General features: G+C 38.5%; 2 long non-coding RNA genes across 9 annotated transcripts in view; one reads left to right on the top strand and one right to left on the bottom strand.

Annotated features, from left to right (window-relative positions):
* The window catches only part of LOC128851973 (uncharacterized), a 121,654-nt gene that overhangs the window by 26,411 nt on the left and 72,380 nt on the right, over positions 1-22,863 (top strand). For 7 of the 8 annotated variants that reach the window (XR_008449542.1, XR_008449544.1, XR_008449543.1 and 4 more), the window contains exons 4-7: positions 12,204-12,366; positions 18,373-18,574; positions 19,519-19,615; positions 22,152-22,300. This is a non-coding gene — a long non-coding RNA (uncharacterized LOC128851973). The remainder of the gene's footprint in view (positions 1-12,203; positions 12,367-18,372; positions 18,575-19,518; positions 19,616-22,151; positions 22,301-22,863) is intronic. The other variant, XR_008449541.1, reaches the window with a different exon arrangement.
* LOC128851974 (uncharacterized) lies at positions 2,169-15,021 on the bottom strand. Its single transcript, XR_008449545.1, has 4 exons — positions 14,896-15,021; positions 11,155-11,264; positions 4,124-4,259; positions 2,169-2,376 (listed from the first exon to the last, which is right to left on the bottom strand). It is a non-coding gene; the product is annotated as an uncharacterized LOC128851974 (long non-coding RNA).

Here is a 22,863-nt window from a genome sequence, read left to right as displayed (position 1 = left end):
AAATTGTCCTTTGTGCTTACAAACTGTCGCAACTCCACGGCTTCTGAAGTCACGTAGTAGAGAGGAATGAAATCTGGCCTGGGGCAAGAAGTAACAGTGGCGTGAAGAGTATGAAGACTTAATGTTTGTTTACTGTTGCTTAGTTTTTATCCAAGTCTAACCTTTCTGCCCTTATGGAGCAGTAGTCTTTGCCTAACTGGTACAACTTTCCTCATTTTAAGTTAACCTGGTAAGAGTGACAAGTTGTGAAGGGGCTCAGAGCTAGACCCTTATGTGGTGAAATCAGCTCACCTAGTTTAATTTCACAAATTAAACTGCTCAAGTAAACAAATCGACTTCATTTACACTGAGTCTATGTATCTTATATCGGTTCCTGCCTTTTAGGACAAGATGCCCAGAATTAACTGGCTGGGCTACTCTACAAACACATTTAATTTAATACAGAAATTTACTTTTTCCTCTGTATTTTCAGTATAAAGTTTCTGCAATAGCTGTTCATTTGGGAACTAAATAACATGTTTCAGGAAGGCTTTTGAAGAAGAAAAGTTAGTTCCTTATGGTCTTGCAGCTGTCTAAGGACCTATTACAGATTATGAGCTGCTTATGTATTTTGTGACAGCTGGCAACACTGCTCCTCAAAACCAAGAATAATGAGCAAATGCTGGTTTATATAAATTGATGTGTCCACATATTTTACTGTAGTGCTGGCCTGTCCCTGTTATTGCTTGCTGTCCACCACAGTTGTTAGTTGATTCATGAAAATCTATGCATACTAAAGAAAAACTCTGTGTTCCTGGCAGATGATACTTGTCTGACATGAATTTCTTTCTTGAATTTGTACTGTTAATGTAGGCTATGCCTGAAGTGATGAGGATCTGAATGTTGGAATGAATTAGCAAGAAATTAATTGTGTGATCAAAAAACTTTGCTTTCTTCTTTAATTCTTGATACACACCTAATAACTTTTACTTCCTTCCTTAAAACTTGATCTGCACTTGAATTATGTGTTAGATAAAAACTCAATGTCAGAATGTGGATCACTAAATGGAAAAATCTTTCTGTTCATTTTGGATTTATTCATTATATTATCTGGAGAGGGCCTGCCTCATCAGACCTGACTGTGGGCCAACTGCTTATTTGTTCTGGGCAAACATTGGTGTGTGAAACCCCAATTTCCCTTGGCTCAAGAGCTGGTCTTGGATTTGCTAAGCATGAAGTGCAGAATCTGTTATGTAACTTGTGGCTCTTTCGCAATTTCAAAAATGATAAAGGGTATCCAGGATGACATGGTAGGTGATGTAATTTTGTAACTACAAACACAGTGGTTTTTTTGTGTTACACTACTGCTGTAAACATTATTCTGTCCCAACACCTCAAGTGTGTATGGAAACACACACACACAAAAAAGTGTACATTTTTCACAAAACTGCCCTAGGACCCAGGATGTGTGAAGGTGTTTGGAGGTGGAGGTGGAAGTGGAATTTTTGGGGGAGTGGAGGTAGAATTTTTTTCAACAGAATTTGAATTTCTTTACCTCCCTACTCTTTGTTCAGTTACTCTTAGCTCAAGATAGCTGAGATAGGAGGATTGTAAGTATGAGCCATGTATCGTACTAAACAGTGAGAGTTTAATCTTGCTTATCCTGAAGAATCAAACCAAGAAAATAGTGTGCTGAATTATCCAGGATATTTAGCATGCATAATGAGAGAACATTGGTCTTGCTAGATACAAACTGTTGTAACATTGTTCTAAGCGTTTCATATATGACTGGATTTGATGTAATAAATGGCTAAGACTGCAAATTCTGATTGCTCGGACCACTCTTATCCCTTAGATGCAATGTTCAATGAGCATTCTCATAAGCTACAGTAACATGCTACAGTGAGCTTATTCTTATTGTAGTGTTTTTAGAGAGGAGGAAACTTCCCAGCTGTTTTTCTGTTACTGTTAGCTGTTCTCTCTTATTGTTTTTGCTAACAAGATATGTACAGAAATTTCTAAAAGGGAGGCAGCAACCAGTAGGGAGGCAAATTGATTAAGACACTGAGGAAACATTTTAGGCATGACATGAAGCATAAACAAGACAAATAAAACCTGCGGTAAGTAGTTAACTCTGATCTGTAGTGAAGGGTAGAAGAAAACGATGCCTGGCTTGCGCGTGGATTTACCAATGGCACAATCAGGGGTGTGTTCACCTGTTTATTTCCAGGGCTCATTGCTTAGCTGGAGTGAAAAAAAGTTATTAAACTCAGTACAAAGATTTTTTTAATCATGGGATTTTTTTGCCAACTAGGGTCCTACTGTATACATGTCATTTCATTTGCGATGTTCTCCCACCAATGGGCCATAAAGCTGTTCAGTGTTCCGTTCTTATACCTAAAAGTAACAAAAAAAGAGGTGATTTTGCTGCGCAGTACCATTTTGTTCCAGTGAGTCTCATTACTTAAATATGGTGCTTATTTGAGCCAAGACTTACTGGCTGTTGCAGCTGCTTCATAACTCAGCATGACTGAATATCCAGAGTTAGGGGTGTCTCTGATCAGAGTCCCTTTGACCTATCCTACAGCACTTGTCTGCTTGAAATCATGTCTGATCTGGCTGCTGCGCCTCTGCCTTCTCCTGTTTTCTGTTCTACATCCCTATTTATTCCCTCAGCACATCTTATGTGCCAGTTCCCTCCTCCTTTTCTGTGGGAGTTTTGTCCCTCAGTTTCCTGCTTTTCTTCCTTCTGTGTCTTAACTTTAGATAATCTCTCAACAAGGACATTCAGTTATCTCTTTTAGTCCAGACTCAAATCTTTGTCATTCTCCTTTAGCTTCCATTCTCAAATGCTTTACCAATCAGCTTGGCTCAACAGCTCTGTTTCTCTCCCCTGCTGCAGTTACTGTATGTGCCATGCTGCTCTATCACTCATCTTCTGCTTTTACCAAACTGCCTGTTAGAGCATCTTCCCGTTACACATATTTCCAAAGAAGTATCTTGTGCTTTCTTCTGAGTTGTCCTTCATGTTTTGAAGGATCTCTCCATGAGGTAGCAAAGCCACTTCAAAACTGTTCTTCAGCCTCTAATATTTCTGTTCAGTCATGAGGTTTACAGAAATATTGAAAGCAAGTATGCAGATGATGTGCTGAAATGATTGATTATACTGTCAACTAATCTTAGGGTTTTTTGGGTTTTTTTGGGGTTTTTTTTTTGGTAGTATTATCTATTTGTCCATGTTTGGGGCAGCAGCTGTATACTTCATCTTTGTTTAGCAACTGTAGTTCCTGATTTTGGATCAGGTCCTAAGTAATGTAAATAATTATTGATAGTAATTTTTTACTATTTACGATGTTGATTAAATGCAACGGGAGTTACAAATCCTAGGGTATCACATGAATTATATGAAATGTATAGCTTTATTTTCACCCATGCAAAAATTCAGTGCATGCTGAGCTCTTTCTATATTCCATATGAATATGCTTTTATTTATGTTAGCTCTCATTGGATACTCTCTGCTTTTCCTCCACCTTTACACACTGTACAGTTGGGGAATACGCTGTGGGGGACACAGTGTGTTGCTTTCAAGTTCTTTATGGCTTTCTCTTGCCTTTCATAGTGTTTTAATTCATTGGCTTGAATCTACCTCTGTTTTACCTTAAGCCTCTTAAAGGAATGTCTGCACTAGTCTTCTGGTTAAATTTGTAAGCCAGTTGGACAATGAACTTTGCCAGATCTACCTAGCTGATTTATAGAACTAAAATCTCCCCATCCTCCAGAGCATGCACTCTGATTTTTATGTATAATAACGTTATTTACATTGTTCTTACTTACTTCTGGCCAAGGAACCCTCTTATTCTCCCAAATGGAGTACTACGAGTGCTGTATTACAGTGCATCTTTTTTAGTTGGCTGGCCTTTTCAAGGTCTAGGAGTTCCTAATCACAAGGGTTTCCTGAGTGATCAACAAACAACACATCTGTCCTTTGGACTCCTTTGACTGACAAAGAGCTGCTCTACTTAATGCATCTGGGTTTTCTCCATCTGCACAAGATTATTCCCATTGAAGTTTCTGTATTTTTCTCATCTACTTCATTTGAGCAAAAATGGAACGTGAAAAGAAGCGAAATTTGGACTAAATTTACCTTAGCCTAACAGCACCGTTGTTACAAATGACATAATAAAGAGCTGTATTCTTCAAGGAAGAGAAATAAGTTTTGATCCAGAAATGAAGGCTAGTGGAGACAGGCACAGCAGTGGTGTTTAGCAGAGAGGCTGAAACTGTAACAAAATGAACAAAGCGTTTTAGGAGTAAAACCAGTGTGGTGGACTACTGAGTTCCTACAATATAACCCTTCACACAAAGCAGGCTCTTCTCAGGTCCTTTGTATGCTTCAGCTGTCTTCCCCTTTGTCCTGTACTCTCTTTTGTAAAGGGATAATTGTAATAAAATTACATTATTCCAGAAGCAAAGATCTGCTGTCAAAATCATAGAAAATCTCTTCTACCTGGGCAAATTTGGCTTTTTTGCCAATGAGAGGAAGGAAGGAAGGAAGGGAAGGAAGGGAGGGAGGGAAGGAGGGTGGGTGTTGGAACGAAGATGCAGGTGCTGTCTGTGGAGTTAGTTCTCCAAATAAGTGAGGGCCAAGCTCTATGTTAGTGGTTATTTTCACTGGATAAGAAATGTCGTGTGCAGTGTTGCTACTAATTATATTCCTGCAGGATGCTGAGTTTCTAGCTGAAAGCTGTTCTGTTAAGACTTTTTTGCTGTTTGTCATGAGGATTAGCGTAATCATGTATGTTAATGTAGCCCTGGAATTTATGAATAATAGCAGAAAGCTTGTTTGCAACTGACCACAGGCATTTTGAGCTAAGACTGAGGTTTTTTAGACTTATTCAGCAAAGAGCAAGGGAAATCTTTCGTTTCAGTAGTTAGAGCTCTGGATGCTCTTGGCTGTAGAATATGACGGGTGCATGGTGATTGATCAGATTTATACATAATGCAGGAATGCCTTCCTCAAAACCGGCTGATGGCACTTTGTGGTGTGATGCATTGGTAGTTCCAATGTTATTCTTTGTGCAGAAAGTCAGAAGTAGAATCTTTGCTGGAGTATAGATCAAAATCCATGTGAAATTGCATATAATCAAATAAAAGAGCAATATGATTCTACGTTTGGTGCTTTAGCGGTTTTATCTTATTATGCAAACTTCTCATAACCTGTCTGGGATGGTAGCAGTCCTGCCCATGTTTTAAGAACCGCTCTGTTTCTCGCATTGTAAAAGAGAAGAGTGAAAAATACGGCCTTTGATCTTCATATTGCAGTTCTTATATTAACACCCTCAATAATTTTATGGCAAGAGCTTTAAGGAGTCAATTGGGATACCATATACTGTTTGCTCTTTAGTCAAATATTCTGCCTTTACTGGTAAAAGGATACTCTGATGTTCTTTTATTGATCTTCCTTGCATTTGGTTAGGTGGTTAACCTATGCGCATTGTGGTTGAACATCTGGGGCAGCGTTTATGATGAGAAAGCCATAAATTTTACTTTTTATTAGCTGCCCCTGTTACAAACAGATTCTTATCTGAAGATCTAACCTGCCTGGGTCAGAGACACATAAATATTTTGGCAAGATTTGCTATCTCACATTACTCCCAGTTTTCAATTCCCCTCCTCTCCCCTCCAAGTATTTGAGCCATTCCAAACTTCCATCCTTTTTCACTGTATGGTCCCCACTGGGCCCCACTGTAATTTGCTAACAGGGCATGGACTTCCCCTCTCTGTTTTTTTTTTGTTAGCGTCTGCCATGCTGTGTGGAACAGAACTTACTACTTATGGTACTAAGTTACCGCAAACAAAACTGTACACTAAAGTTAATGTACTTAATTAGTATACTTGTTCTTAATGAAGAATGCAAATTTGACATCACAAGTAGTGATCATTCGGTCAGGTCTAGGTCCCTGGCAGCACTGAAGAGTATGGTATAATACTTTATCCAAGCAGTTCTTCTATCGAGTTAGAAAATACGACAGGCTTTGTATGTTTGTCATGTTTCAGACTAACTTGGGTAAGAACTCTTAGTTCTTAAACCCATAAAATTACAAAAGAAATCGGTGTCTTACACTAAGGGCTGCTGTACTGGCAGACCACACTGTTTGCTTGCTTTCAAGATAAAGTAACTTGTCTTCAACCAACAACTCCCTTGTTTCTCAGAGCCATTCTCATGCTATTTTTCTGCTCTAACTGAAGCCAAAACAAACACCTTTACTCCCTAAGAGATATTGGACCAGTATGTCCCATCTGGCCTTATTCTTTGCACAGTATTGCTAAGGCAGTATCTGATTGTGGATGGAAGTGTAATTCTTTCTAAGTACACATCAGTATCAAATATGTGCCCTCCTTCTTCCATTATCTTACTGTATATGTTGTGATAACATTGTTTTCAAATTTTAAATGTCTAGATTATATTTTTAAAGTATGTTTTTTGTGTAGTCTAAGTAGTAGACAGTGTCCTGAAAATTTATTGGAGACCTGTAATTTACTTCATCCCTGGATGAGATTCCCAGATGGTTCAAAGTGAAACTTAAAAATACGAATAGAGAATTCTAATGCTTCCATTGGTGTTTCTAGTGAAACTGTGTAACATGAAGTGTACAATCAAAAAAGACCTCTTATGTCAAAAGTACTACATTAGGAGTCCCATGTGCATTAATTCAGGGAAGAAGAATGTCTGAAATGTATTGTATGACTACAATCCAGCCTGAGAATCATTTCATTAATGAAAAAGGAATCACAGTTTTCTCAACTCTGTAATCCACTGAGGATAATATTGGAAGTGTAAGTTGCACACCCAGCAAAAAGGCCATTTTGTTGTCATGGCCAGGTGAAAAACAAAGATTGAAAAGCCATGTGAAGGACTGGAGTCCAAGTTCTGGTCTGTTGTGGCTGGGTTGACTCTGCTCCAGGACTTACTGGCTTGCATTTCATGAGAAGCTGAGTCTACGCGTGGCTCTCAGACAACGTTGTGCGGAGAAGCTGTGAAAATTGTGAGACAGTGACCTGCTTTAAGAGCTGATGTCTCTCCATGTGTTATGCAGACCCATTGGCAAAGAGGCTTGAGATGCTGCTTTCTGCCGAAATCAACAGTCTTAGTGGAAGAGCATGGCTCCTCCTCTTTGAATTTCATTTATCTCTCTCCAATACAGCTTAAATCCTTTGACTTTTTGGCCATTATGCAGTGTCCAGCTATCTGAAGTGTAGGAGGCCACAGACAAGAGGACAGTTTAGAAAGCTGAACTATATAAACTGACTTCTGTGGATACACTTTTTCCTTGAGCTTTTTTGCTGTTTGTTGCTTTTTCTGGTGTCGTTTGGTTGTTCTGAATTACACTTTAAGCGTTCTTTTATGGTATCTGGTTTTGTTAGTTTTATTTATCTGCTATTTCAAAATAAATTGAGGGATTCCTCACAAGAGAAACACTGTACCTTTGTTCTTTTGGCACTAAGAGGTTTAAATAGCATGTGTCATGCAGATTCCAACCATCTGAGAAGGGCTATCCTGTCAGATCTTTTGTGACTGTATTGACTTTTGCCAAGATGCATCCACTAACACCAGGATTGAATTTGCCCTATACCGATGTTGATGGATTTGAAAGCTTCCCGCCAAACAGTTGATTATGTGACTTGGAACCAAATTTAGGACTGCTATAGGCATGTTTGGGTTAGGAGTTAATAATTTTACATTTCTGAACTGTAGTATTACCTAGGGCCTATAAAGAAAATGCAGGTAATTCAGAGTTCAAAATTTCTGTTGAAACTGAAGCTTGGCATATTCCTCTACCTTTTTGATAGGACTCAATATGCAGAATATTGTGATGTGTGCTGCAGTGTGGCTGACCTCTCCATGTTGGTGCGCATCCTCCATGGGGTAGTTAACTGGCGTTCTGACAGGTCAGAAAAGGTTCATTCTAGTCTTCAAGAGCACTTTCGGGAAAAAGAGCTTGGTCTTTGGCAGTTTTAGTTGAAGCCTTTTGAAAGGTTCATGGTGATCTTCCCTTCCCCTAGAACTGTCCTGATCATGTGTGGCTAAGAGGTCAGCAATGTTAGAATAAATTTGATATGAGTGTTCTTGATGGAGGAGGCATCAAATCAGGAACAGACACACGAGTTAGTCATTTCAGGTGTACCTTGATCACCAGTGTCCATTGCATATTCAAATATAATAACTACATATTCTAATAAGCAAAATGTCCTTGTAGTTCAGTCTCCTTATGAGATGATTATAGTAGTAATACTTCTTTCTACAACCATTCTTAAAACACTGGTGACTGACTCACACCACAGCGTTTTGGGCAGGTAGCATTTATGTGTTGACAGTTTGTGATTAGATCTTAGGAGCAGCCTGATGATCAGACATCAAGGTGCTGTTGCAGCATGTTAGATGTCTTTAAAAGTTACTTTTTCTGGACACTCTGGGCTGGAATGAGATGGTTCTACTTTGCACCATCTTTTGGGATCTTAAGAGCCCACATGTCAGTGCAACAATATGATTTTTGCCTTTGCTTTACGCAGCATTCTTAGTGACGATCTCAGTTTTTGGTATTTTCTTCTTCTCAAAAGAAATCTGTTCAGGGCTTTCTCCTACTAAGAATGTCTGGAGGTGTGGTAACAGTTGCAAGTGATACTTGTTAAGTGCATAATCTGAAGAATTTTGATAGATTTGATATTATTAGATTAGAGGCTATTGCATCTTGCTTTGTGTTGTTTTGAAAGACACTATGAGCTCAGATTTCTTTATTGACATTATCATTGGCTCAGGCAGAATTTATGATTGCCATATTTTGTCCAAATGCTACTTTTAAATTTTTTCTCTTTCGGTTTCTTTTTGCGTAAACTAATTAAATGTCACGTTGTTGGTCATTTTGTCTAACCTACATCTTTGTACACTTATAAATCCAACCCTAGGGTCTATGGTCATTATTGTATGCCCTTTTGATCTGGTTTAGGTATGAAAAATTAGAAGAACACAGCCCAGTAGAAGAGGACGCTTTGCTTTCTTCTTGGTCTGTCAGGACCTTAATACTGGTAATTTCCATTCTGGAGCACAGAAAGAGATTGTATCCTCCATCTGCTCATAGTGGTTATTAGATGGTCCAGTGCCAGCTCTCTGCCTGATTGTCCAAGTCTTACGTGCATTTTATAGGATATGGTCTATAAACGCCAAACACAGCACCAATCAACATGAATTTTCTTTCCTTTTACCCATATTCCCCTTGATATCACGAGCCTTAGAAGTACATCTGGAGCTTGTTCTCCCATTTCCCGGCAATTGGAAATATTGCCAGTACAGCTTGAAAGACTTAAAAAAATGAACAGATTTTAAGTCAGGAGGCTATCTTTGAGTTTCAATTTGATTTTAGTCCACATTAAGTAAAACAGTATTTAATCAAACAGTGGAGTTACTGTGATTTAAGAAAGTGTGAAATCGGATATCAATGTTAATTTAACCAGTCATGGTATGGATACATAGAAACTATTTAAAAAATATTTATTCTTTTCTGTACAACACTTTAATAACAAACTTCTATGAAGTGATGTTTATGCATCATGAGTTACATCTGCAGGTAGATGCTTAACTGTTTCTTTTTTGCTGCTTGGAAGTTAGGAGTGTATTAACTTTATGAACTTCATGGAAAAATTACTGCTTTTTAGAGGGATTATTCTATTACCCACTTCAGGCAAAATGCAATAAATCTTAGATTTTGCTCAAGCTGAGCATTAATCAGCAGACCCTGCAAGCATGATGTCTCTGTTCTTCTGAATGTCCAGCAGGTTTAAGACTGTATTCCGTGTCGTCATTTCATTGCTCAAAGGTACAGGTGATCAATTCTCATTATTCTGCACTGTTTTTTACTTACTAGCCTCTGTCTTCATCTTTGGAATTCACTGTAACTCCTAGCTGTCCTTATGCATTTTGATTACAGTTTAAGTTCTGTTCCTCTTTTAAGCAAGTTCTGTATAAACATACAGACACAGGTAAAATATTCCCTATTTTCCCCTTAACTCTTACCTTGAAAATGTTTAGGAGCCTTTTTCAATATTTTTTTAAAATATTTTTAGTATGGATGTTTTTTTTTCTTAGTACTCTGGTTTCACTAGTGGCAAAAATTTCTGAAACTCAACTTTGGTAGTTTTCAGTGACCATAAAAGACAGGTAAAAAGCTACCATTTGTAAAGTTTTTACTTAGAAACATTTTCAACTTAATGTCAATTACAAACCACAGTTCCTTATTTATAATTTGGTTGTTAATGTATGGAGAATGTGTTCTGTCTAGAAAGGAAGGATGAAACATTTAGAGAGGCAAGAATAAGAAAACTGTTTTCTAAACTGAGTCTTCGTGTGAGGTGCTTATTTTTTTTTCTGTTCATATTTTAATGGATTTTGCACAGCTAAGAACATTCCTGGCAGTTACACTGAAATGGCTTGTTCCACCTCAGCGTCTGTGTGGTGAAGAATTGCTTGCAAAGTCAGCGCAAGCAACTTTTTGTTTATTTGTACTGGTTATCTTACAGACTGGAAAGATCCTCTTACCTTATATCATTGCACTCTGATGAATGTCAACAGTAATGAGAAGCTAAGAAAATATTTTTCAAGGATGTAAGTTAAAGTGTTCTTGGTGATGAGAAAATAGAAATATTCGTGCTGCAAGAAGAAATTAGAGTGTATTTCCTTGATTAATATATCTATTCTTGGTCTTGTAGTCCAGGCACTTTTATTCACTTCTCAGTAGGTGGTGCCAGAGTCCACGTAACCTCTCTTCACGCTCTGCGGGACTGTTTTTATGTTTGCCAGTGGTGTTAAAGTGTGATTTCAAAATACTATGAAAATGTTTGCCAGTGGGTATAGATACACAAGACAGAGGTTTTTGTGTCAGAAAGCTCTTTTGGTGAAATTCACAATACTTGTTTTCATCTTTAAACCCTTGATAGAAGCTAAGTTTAGAGAGCAAAGAGCTGGTATGGCACAACTTAGGAACAAGCTGGTACTGAATCTGCTTTGCCTGATAACTCCAGATTTAGCATGGGAGAGCAGTACTGCTAGAAACAGAAGGAAATGCAAATTATGAAAAATGAAACTCATTGTGAAACCAAGTATCACACAGAGATAATACTCACAAAGCCTCCTTAGCTTTGAAGATCTCATAGTATTCTTGTTGCAACTGGTAGTATTTATTATTTCTAACATTCATACATCTTTCTCCTGGCTTGTTGAAACATTTCCCTGCCTTGGAAGAGAAAAGACAGATTAGCAACTCTTGTTTGTTGAGGTAAAGATTAAAAGTCCCCTAATTAGCGAAAAAAGCTGAGGTCTTTGTATTTGATGTTTCCATTTTACTCAACAACATGGTAGCTGCTAAAGTTGCAAAACAGTGGAATATTTTTTTTCCCAATTCACAAAAATTTATCAGATTTGGAATGATACATTTTGAAAATGGTGTGTGAGGGTGAGAAGAATAAGAAAGATAGTAATTTTGGGTTAAGAGAACAAGAGATTTGAGAACAGGAACATAACATGCTTTAGAGGCTTAAGGTGCGAATTGAGAACAATGAATGGAATTAGTCAAAGTCGTGTCCCCTGGGTATTGCTGTGGATTTCCAAAATAAGCTCTTCAACTTATTTGGTAATTTCAGGGAAAAAAAGCCACATCTTTTTTAAAGGTAATGTTATTTTCAGGAACCCCACGATGTACGATAATAGGAAACCTTTAGACTTGGCAATTCTTTGTCTACCTTTATCTCCCAGTCTTTTCAACAGATGCTGGTCCCTGTGGATGCTAGAGCTGCCCAGATGAGTCTTAGGGCAGACCTTTTAAGCTCACTTGCTAGCTTGCTTCTGGCATTGCTTAGCTTTTGGGACAATGGGGGTCCTCAGCATGAGGCGCAGTCGATATCCCCTGAAATGGCATTCCTAAGGCTGGATGGAGACGGGCCCAGTTCCTCCAGAAGAAATAAATACCCACCCATGAGAAGTTTCACTTTCAGGGAAAATGAGTAATCACTCAGAGATATCCTCTGGGATAGTTTCTAACCAGCTCTCACTGGTAACACTCCTACAAATATAATCTATGGTCTGGACATCCTACTCTTCATCCATGTCCATGTGTTGTCTTTGCTTCTGGTCTAATTTTGCAATTTCTTTTGATATTTACTTTCTGCTGTCCTAGAGAGCACACAGCTCAGCGTTCCAGCTCACTCTGAATGAAAATCCCAACCAGAATTCAGGATTGGATGCAGCAGTACAGATGCAACAGTACTCATTGAGCTTGTCTTGCTGCCATCGTGTCTGAAGATCAAATAGCTACCTAGGCTTTTTTTCAACATGAGAAGGTCAGTACTGCTTTTGTGGAGGACTGTAAACATTTTTAGCACTCACTGGCCTGCCAGGCTGTTCTCAGGTGGAGAGAAGACAGTGTGCTGGCTAGGTCAACAACATCGCTTCTGCATGTTGGCTTTCTGCCATGCTTGCCATTACTGATTGTTATTTGTATAACCTTGGTTGTTATCTGTAAAGCCACAAACTTCTGATAGCCATTATTTGGGCTGAGTTAATGTAAGGCAGGGCAAGCAGATAAAGATCTTCAAACTTGCTGCATCTTTCAGTCCTGCTCACCCATCCTGGCAGCACAGCTGTGCTACCAAGTGTTTTTTCAGTGTAGTAGCCACAAGTCCAGTGATGTTTGCTCTGCAGTGCCTCATCTGTCATCTCTGTGGTAAAGACCATTTCAGAGATGCCAAAACATTGCCGTATTCTGGTGCTATATAGTGTTCTCAGGATGGGACAAAGGGATTTATGGGTTGCTGGCTGTGGTTTTTATCTAAAGCAGACAACGTTCTCTTGTTATCCACTTTGAAATACAATTAAGTGACTGGCCTAGTTTATTATACTTTGTGATTGAAATTTCAGTTTGGGAATTAACTAAAAAAAGTGGGTGACTTGGGCAATATTCTGACAGAGGTTGACTATGTCAACCATTTTCAGCATAAGTTGTTTTTTCTAGAAGATCTGATCCCATACCAACCTGAACATGGACCAGATTCAGCTGCAGTTGTATGTTTTGTGTATCTGACTCTCACTGAAAGCATTATTCAGACAGCCATTCAGGAGCATCCTCCTGACTTCACAGCTGTGTGATAAGTGAAATGAAGCTGAATGCATTACTGCGTGTCTTCGCTGCATGTCCAATTAGGGCTTAGAGAGGTGTAAGCTACCACCACTGTTTTGTTGTATTTCTAATCAGACTAACACACTAAGACAATTCATGCATCCCTCTGGACATGTATGTAACAGCCTGGAAAAACTTGATACTTTTAAAATTTGGCCACAGATACCTAAGATGACTTAGTTGGTGACAGGTGGAAGCAACCTTGTCCAATAAAACACTGGTTTTGACTGATTACAGCAGCACATTTTTAAACCTTCCTGCAGTTCAGTGATGAAAACTAGAGTATCCTTAAATGATAATAAGGACTTTTCATGTACAGCTTCCTACTCTTAAATAATTTTGCAAACAGAAATAGTAACATGGGGAGGAAAGTGATTAATCCAACACTGCTTATCAGCTAAGTGGTGGTTCCTGGACTGGAACTCCCACTCTCAAACCCCCTTGTGTTACCCACAGTGTAGTTTAGAGTCACTACTCTAGCCATGACCAGGTGGATTTATAAGATTTTATAAGTAGAATATTTACATGAACCCATCAGACCATTTCCCTGTCTGAAGGGATTCGCATACAGCACTCTTTGTGATTTCCTCACATCTCTGCATTCCAGCTACTCTTTCATTCTTTGCAGAACTTTCAGAGGGAAGGAAGAACAATGCTTCCTGCATACATTTAAAACATTGAGCAAAGTCATACCAAGATAATTAAAAAAATCACACAAATATTTCTTTACTGGCAGGCTCCAGAGTCAGTGACAGTTCAATTTATACAGAAAGGAAATCCCTCTGCACCACACTGTAAGTTGCAATAATGAGGTCCTATGGCTACTCAAGCACATGGTGGAATTAGCATAGTCAGTTCCTGAGAGCCCAGAAAAGCCTCTAACTAGAAAGGACCACCCGGCTCACTGGCTGCAGTCTCTCCAGTCTCAGGCGACCACTCAGAAGCTGAAATATTTCTAACATCCTCAAACAAAATCTAAACTGTAGTGAAAGGTCAGCTGCCAAAACTATAATATCTCAGAGGCCTGGCAGGAAACAGTGACACAGATGATTGTGTGCATTACATCTTGTTGTGTGGCTTGTGACTGGGTATTTTCTTCAAGATTTTGTGGATGAAATTGATGGGGCTGGGTAAACGTGACTGAAGAGCCACAGTCGCCTAAAACCTCTTTAGTCTCCAAGGCTCGGAACCTTTGTGGCTGCAAAACTCTATCGGAAAATATTTGGGGCCTGGTTAAATTTGAGGCTGTTTTAAGTGAAGATAAAAGAAATATTTAATAATACGTTCCTGCTGTTGTCCAGCACATTGCAGCCTGCCTGAAAGCATGTGAAGTAGTTTCTGTAGACAGTGGAGGTAACTCAGTGCAATGGGATGGGAAAGAGGGTGTCACTGGTTATAATTCAATTGTCGCAGAACGCCCGAGGTTATTCTAGCAGACAGTGTGTACAGCTTCAAGATCTGAAAGGGCTTTTGGTGGTGTGAAACATGCAGTTGCTAAATGCTGTATTTGATTTGTTTGTTGGAAGCTCAGAGTAAAGAGGATAACTTTAAAAGGGGTGTTAATTCTTTAGCCAGGGACAGTTGCCATCTCACCAGAGGCACATGTGTGGAGGATTAGCTCCTCTTAGTAGGCTCTTGAAGCTGATCTGTGATATAAAAGAAGCATTTTGAAACAAGCAGGATCCGCGCTTACCTCCCATGTGAGGAGTAGGGCTGGGCAGTGACCATGTGGGTGGTAGAGTGGAAGTTTCCATGGGAGCTTCTCTAATAGTTTGCATTCATACTGGTTCCAGTTGAGAAGTCTGGCTCTCTGGCAAGGTCAACGCCTAATGCGTGACTTGGTCCTGCTTGTTTGCTTATGTAACGTTGTTTTGGGTACCTAAAAATAACAACCCTTAATACAGTGTGACTTTGAGTAGGACAGATATGAAGCAGACTGGGATGAAAGTGTGTGAGATGCTAATCTTACTATCAGTTCAGTCACTTGGCAGCCATAGCTGGGTATGGAGATACAGAACCAATATTTAAGACAGTGTCAGAGATGGCCATGTAGCACATGCTCATCAGGATGTGTACACAGCCCAGTGGAACAATGAGTCATCTAAGAAGCATGAGTGTACATTGCTCCTTCAAAACCCACCATTCTTTAGTGATCAGTATGAAATCTTAGTAGTGGAGCACTGCTTTGAAAGATGCACTCTGCAGATGTTCAATGTGGGCTCAGTTTTCTGCAGATCGTAATAAAGTTATAGATGGAGTATCTCCATTTGTTGTTATCCATGGTGAAAATGAAAACAAACATTTAATAAATTTTTTATAAATATAAAATATAAATATAAATAGTTTTATAAATATATGCTTACATAATGTGTCATTTTTTAAAAATAGTTGTTTTCGTTAATCTGATTCAGGCTTTTGGCTCCTTAAAAATACATATGGGCATGGTCAAACTTATTCTGAGTAACTTTGAACCTATTTGAATGTTACCAGTGTGAAATTGTGACCACACATGTTATATTAACACTTTGCTTAGGAGACTTGTGTGTGAGAGAAAAATCAGACGCATACATGAGGTGAAAATGGAACCAGTAGAAAAAGATTGGAAAGAAATAAAGGAGGCAAAGTAACAAATTAATATCCTATGTGTATGTAGTGAAATACCTAATAGAAATTTAGGTATTTAAACCACCTAGTTAAACCATTTAAACCATTCTAGTTCAGCATTTGTGAATATATCACAAAATAGCTCAAAAAATCTATTTTTTATCTGAACTACTCTTTTAGCAGAAGTACTGCAGCGAAAGCTTTTGATATAGAGGCAGCAAAATTTGAATACAAATCAGACCTTAGTACTATTAAAACTGTGTGAAGGTCTCAAGTTTTTTCCATTTCTGTTGCAATAGAAATGAAAACTTTATCTGTAAATGAAGAAAGAGTTAACTGATTTTCACTAAATTTGAACAATAGATTCTGTCTCCTTTCATCCATCTATTAAAACATACTTGCACTTCATGTTGAAGTGATATAGGTAGGAAGAAATATTTGAAGTATCAGATGACCTCTTCTTTAGGCTGTGAGATACTATCATACCTTTTAATTTTGAAGGTCATGTCTTCGTGATTTTTTTTACAATTACTAATCACAGTGCCTCCAAGAAGGGCTCCTACATACTCGTACAAACGCATGTTTCCCACTATTTTTGCAATTTGGCTTTGGAATGGATTTTGCTGATTCTGTACTATACGCATTTTGAAATGGACGCAGTCCTGAAATCTGCTGAAGGTAGTTCCTCTCTCCTATCTGCTCCTGAAGCTTTTCTGAAGAGTAGCCACGAGCATGGTTTGAGCCACATTTTTGTTACAGCATTGCTGAGTACATGCTTTTGTAGTTGTGTTGACAAGGTTGCACTCATGTCTTGCAAGCTGCCATGGAGCAAGGCTTTTGAAAGCCCTCAAAACCGCCATTGCTTCATAAGATGTTAGATGTTCTATAAAATTACTGAGAAAGGAAAAAAGAGAAAATCAATTAACATGTACAGATGGGAAAAATTAGACTGCAGAAATACTTTGAGTCTAATATTGTCCTGCACATAAACAAAAATCATTGGGAAACATGCAAACAAATGGCTTATTTATTTATTTTTTAATTTTTGAAGGTGAGGTGGTCTCATATGTTTTTTTCTTCCCAAGGCTGTCTGTTTAATGATAAATTGATCAGTGCTTCTCACTGGGAGTGCCCTTGAAAATCAGTCCTGAAATTTGCTTCAAATTGAGCAAACTGAAATGAAGACTCATGTTGAAACATGGGTGCCATTCTAGGCTGTCTCCTGAAGCTGGAAGCTGCTAAAGCACTGAAAATCATGAAGATATCCACACTTGCCAAACACATTTCAGTAGTGAGGTGGACGTAGCTATGCCTGTGGCAGAGAGATGGGCGTTCCTAGGAAGTGTGCAATGCCCCTTTCTGTGTATTTATTTCTGTGTATTCTGTGGGAAGTATCCAGCAGCCATCAGACACAGGCAAGAATGGCCCTTGGTCATCTCACTTGCTTTGAGGCATGGTTGGAAGGCTTAGACAAATCCAAGGGGTTGCAGACCCTACTGCAACCAAAGCGAATCACGGTTTTAGTACAGCTACCGCATTTTGCTGAAAAATCTTGGCATTTTTAAGCTTTCCAGGTAAGGAATTTTAAGGAAAAGGGAGAACATGCAGAGGAAGGACTTCCAAGCAGAAGACAAGGGTACAAATAAAAGTGTCTTTCATTTTTCTCTTCTTTCTGAAATCAAGCACGAAGCGAGGGCAGTGATTGTGATAATAAAGGCAAATGATAAATGAAAGAAGGGGCACTTCAACATAATCTAGATAACAGGAAAATTTTAAATGGACAATTTAACATGAAGGTCTGCATGGAATTATTTTTCATTAAACAATCAAAGCTTGTGATAATGCAAATGAAATCCATTTTTAGCTGCAGGAAATTTTGAGAATTTCAGAGGAATAAAAAATATGAGAATAATAATATCATGATGGTAATTCACAGTAATTATAGGAAAGCATAATTGCACAACACAAGCACTAATCAAAGCTCAGAAGAGTACTTCGGCAATCATTAGGATTTCAGAGCTATTAGCATTTACCTTTGTCATTGGGCACCACACAACAAGCGTTATTAATTTCATGTCAATCTAGAGCGTAATTTCCCTGATCAAATATCAGTTCATAATAGCTAACCACAGAGAATTAGCTTATCTGACATAGATTTTTTTTGTGTCGTATTTTAGATGGCTTTACTGGTGATTGCTTTGGAAATAGTGGTGTTGTCTTTGAGCTTAGGCTGTTTCCCAAGGTTTGTGGGATATCCTATATGTGTACAAATTCCATCAATTTATTTGCATCTTCTGGCCTAAAAAAGCTTCAGAACATTGTCTATCCTTTCCCTCTTGATATCTTATCGGTGTCGTTTTCTGAGCTTCGTACATTTGTGAGTGTGTTAATAATCAAAGTAATACTGAACTATGCACATATTTTGTGCCTCTGTGCTACATATGTAACTCATCATTTGTGCTCACTGTAACTCCTAATCTGATGTACAGCTAGTCCTAAATTATTCCATGTATAGGATTTGTTTGTGTCATTTATTATTTTTATTCCCCTGCCCCCCACTGACCAGCTATGCTTTTGCTCAAACCTGCCCTGGCTGCCTGGAATGAGGAAAAGGACATTTCACAGAGATGGAGGTGAAGGCAAGATCTGAGCAAATCAAAGTTGAATTTAAGAAAGAAGAATATGGAGCTGGAAAATTCACGATGTGCTCTTGGAAAAGGGATGATCAGTGATTAGGAGAGGAGCTAGTTTTCAAGAAAACTGAAGAGGTGAGTAAAAGCATAAGTAAACTGTTGAAACCAAGAAAAAGTAGTTTGAAACTGTAGTTTGGAGGAAGGATATCCTGTAGTGAATAAAATAATGAACAATGTGTTTTCTTCCCAGGTGAAGGATTGAAATAGTGAAATTTATCAAAGCTCAAACAACTAAAGCATATTTGTTTATGCTAGTTTTATATATAAATATTTGGGAAGTGCATAATGTTCTCTTAATTCTGTAGAAGAAAAGCTGTATTTTGTGCAATAAAAGAAACAGACAAAACCAGGTCCCTAAACATGAAATGTGACTCTCTGGGCACTCGTTGGTTCTTTTTGTAATCCTCTTTATGTACTTTTTTTTAAAAAAAAATTAAATTTGTTCTCTTTCTGACATTTACGGACTTTAAAAAAATCCCATACCATATGTACAGCTTTTAAAGGGAAGAGTTGTCTATAGGAGGAGACATTGGCTGGTACATAGAAATATATTTCAATTTGTTGTTCAATAAGGCAAATGGAACTTATCAACATTCAGGTGGGGTCATTTCCCGGTGGTAGGAATAGTAAATATTGAATATCTTTTCCCAACTGACTGTCACAGTGCTTTTCTCTGGCTTGTGGCAGGATTGTTTTTCTGTTAGCAACTTATTTTTTAACACACCATTCTGACACCTTGACAGTTCATGTGCTAAATCAAACTTTACAATTACTGGCAGGCAGTTATTAGATGTATTGCACTTAATTAACTTTGCACCTAATTACAAGCAATGCTGGCCGATTACAAAGGGCATAAATATATTAGTGCCCTAGCTGTCACATCATGAAAATGGCTGTTTGAACAAGTCAAGCAAAAGCAATTACCACATCGTGTGCGTGGCGGAGTGTAGCGGAGTGCAGAAAGAGGAATGAACTGTTTCACTGCTTGTAGGAATCTAATCTTACACTTTGTATTTCAGGTGACCCAGATGAGCAAAGATTAGGATAAAAGATTTCATTTGTATAAACACTTCGGGAGAGTTTCGTCTTGAGTGAAGGCAAAGCAAAAGTTGCATGGTAAGAGCTGACTTACGTTTTGTTAGATACCCACCCTGTGTATCTGTAGATGACAAAGTATGAGGATTCCAGCATTAAGGAAGAAAAGCTGCCTAACATAAGATACATTCTGCAGATCTTAAGCAAAACTTGTGATTCAGAATGACACTGTGCAACTGTTACTTATGCAGTAGTTGCCAAAAAGAGGAAGAAAGCAGAATTTGGTCGCATCTGTAGAGGGATATGTTGTAAAGAACAAATGCTAGCACTCAGCTGGCGTTCTGTGGAAATCTGTCTTGCGTTAGCACAGGAAGAAAACATCTCTGCTGGAAAAGTAAGCAAGACTTTGAGAGCAATTTTTATAATTTCATAAGCAGCTTTGTAAACAGAGACTATATAAGAGATTTTCCTTCTGTAACAATATCTCTTCTGACCACCGTGTGCTCTCTTGCATAGGAAAAGACAGCACGTTACAGGTGGATTACCTAGTTGTTGTTGCTCATATAGCCACAGAGGGATGTTGTCTACATTTTACAGGAATCCTGACTAAGGAGAAAAACTGAGAACTATTAAATAGTGTGATTTTTTTCATTCCTTAAAGATTTCCTTTTTTTGCTTAGCATCAGAATAGCCCCTGAATTAGCAATGTTTTACAACAATACTAAACAAAATGGTTTGTTTTCCTTTTCAACAAAACTTACTCCCACACTTAATTATCCAGCAATGCATAGACAAACCAACTTTAACTCCGTCATAGGAATTTCATGGTGAAAAGACTGTACCATTTGCTTTGTATAAGGTATTTAATGCTTTGTACAAAACAGTTCTGAGGTCATACAAACCAGTTTCATATATATTGGCCAAAAAAGGTCACTAGAACTTGACTTTGCTTCAGGCAAATGGAAAGAAACAGAGGGAGTCACGATGTGGTGCTAAATTAGTGGCTGTAGGGCTTGTATGCTGTTGTTATTTACAAGCTCAGAAGAGAGAGAACTGTGAGGATCTATGTAAACCTTTCCCAGCCCTGAACAGCCATTCATTGTTATTCACTTCTAAATAGGCTGCTTGTTTTGTTTCTGATAACTCCTGGAAAAAGTAGGTGGCCTTTAAGGAAAGTTGTGGATGCCTTTGCAATTGTGGTTGTGTGAAAAAGTCAATTGACTCCTTTGTGTGTAACAGCATAAAGGAGAAAGTGGGTAGATAATGTGTTTTCAAATACAACATTACATCACTGCTGAAAACACTGCTCACTTTGGGTGGCCAGCAATTTTTACCCTCTATAAAATTAGAGACATCGCTGTAGAAAAATAAACCTGTGCAGGAAAGTGTCCTGATGGAACAACGCCGGGGAAACAGGCACTGTCATTCAAGCAGCTGGTGCAAGAGTTCTTTGGCTCTTCAGACAGTTCTTATTAGAGGACAGAGACAGTCAGGAGCTCAGCCCAAGAGAGATGTTAAATCGGGTAAGGGTTCATGTAAAGCTCTATGATTTCAGTTTTCCAGGGATAAATATATGCTACTAAGCTTTTCACTAGGGAGGAACTGCAGGGTGCAAGGAATTAATGTGAAATGATGTGGACTTGACTCTTCCAACACACAAAGTGAGTTATGTTCAACACAAAGTTTGTTAAAATGTTACTTTCTTAATTGAATGCACTGGCACCATCAAATTGTCCATGAAGAATGTTTGTTTCTTTCTTTAAAAAAAAAATGAATCTAAAGCACCGTGCATTTGAGAAAAATCAGATAAAAGAGCAGTGAGAAGTTCTTAGAGCAGAATATGTCTTACGTGCTTAAATTTTTTTCTGATATGGATGGTCGTGGGATCATAGAATCATTTAGGTTGGAAAAGACCCTTGAGATCAAGTCCAGCCCTAAACCCAACACTGCCAAGTCCACCACTGAACCATGTCCCTATGCGCCACATCTACAGATCTTTCAGATATCTCCAGGAAAAGTGACTTGGCCTTCCTCTGTGGTTGCTGCTTTGATCCAGTTGCTGCTAGTTAAAATATTCAGCCTGAATATTAAGTTTGTATGTGTTTATACATACAAACGTATATAGGTATATTTATATATACTTTCAGTTGTATGATAAATGCCTGTAGGGGGAATGTATACAAAAATAGACATCACCATTTCTCAATTTTGAAACAGGATATCACAACTTTTTAGTGAAGCCAGCCTGACTGGAGCAGACATCAAGGGTTTCTGTGCATACAGGGCCAAGAGAACGCTAGCTGGCTGGTGTGTGAGAGAACAGGGGCCACTGCCTCGCAGCTGCTTCCTCCTAGACAGGCCGTGGCTTTGGTGAGAGGCACTGCTCAGCCATGGCCCCGCAGGACACAAGAATCTGACTTCTTCTCAGGACTTTCAGGGACTTGGGAAGAACTTGAAGTCAGCTATGGCAGATGCTTTGCCCACTTGCATATTTAAGAAGCCACTGTCCTCACTTTAGAAGCCACTGGAGTCCTCAGCTTTTCCATATTTATTATATTCATACTAACGAAACATTGACAGAAAACTGATCTGGTTATTTCTTATTTCTGTTTTGTAGATGAGACATTTCTCAGCCATGACTTCTGAACACTTACAGCCTTAGTGTGCTCCTAAGACACAGAGCCTTCTAAGATCCAAGGATGTCATCTTACCTGTCTTTAACACTTTTTTTTGGAAGCATCTAAAGAAAAACGTGAAACTGCCATGGTATGTGATAAATTAACAGGTATATAAAAGCCCTCTGTTAGATTTTTCATCCAAATCTGCTTTGTTCATGGAGCTGCATACTTTATAGTTTGACTTTTACACTCTGCTGTAATGACTCTTTCCATCTGAGTGCATCATGCTGTAGGAAGCTAATTGACTTTGACTTCTCTGCTTCTGTTCCCAGTGGGATAATGCCAGTTGTAATTCTTTTATTGATTGTTTAGAGCAATTAGCGGAAAACAAATTTCTCCAAAGAACAGATAATTTGGTTTTGTTGCTCTCTACCATTAATGCTAAACAATTTGTTATCTGAAAAAAAATTAATAGGAAACACATTCCATCTGTTTATTAGCTGAAGAGAGACAGGTTACCTCATCATTAATGTCATCGGTAATTAGCGCTCTTGTGCTCCCACCATCTGCACCAGTGGCTGGCAATCTGTCAGCAGCTTCAAATGCCAGGGCTGATTGTGTTTATCCGTGCCAAACAACAGGCAGACCGTATGTGATCCTGAAATTTGTAAACAGTAGTTGGCTAATGTAATTTAACTGGGCAGTTTTGTT

This window comes from Cuculus canorus, chromosome 4 (genome assembly GCF_017976375.1).
Source record: "Cuculus canorus isolate bCucCan1 chromosome 4, bCucCan1.pri, whole genome shotgun sequence".
Lineage (NCBI taxonomy): Eukaryota > Metazoa > Chordata > Aves > Cuculiformes > Cuculidae > Cuculus > Cuculus canorus.
This window is presented reverse-complemented; position numbering and strand designations above follow the sequence as displayed.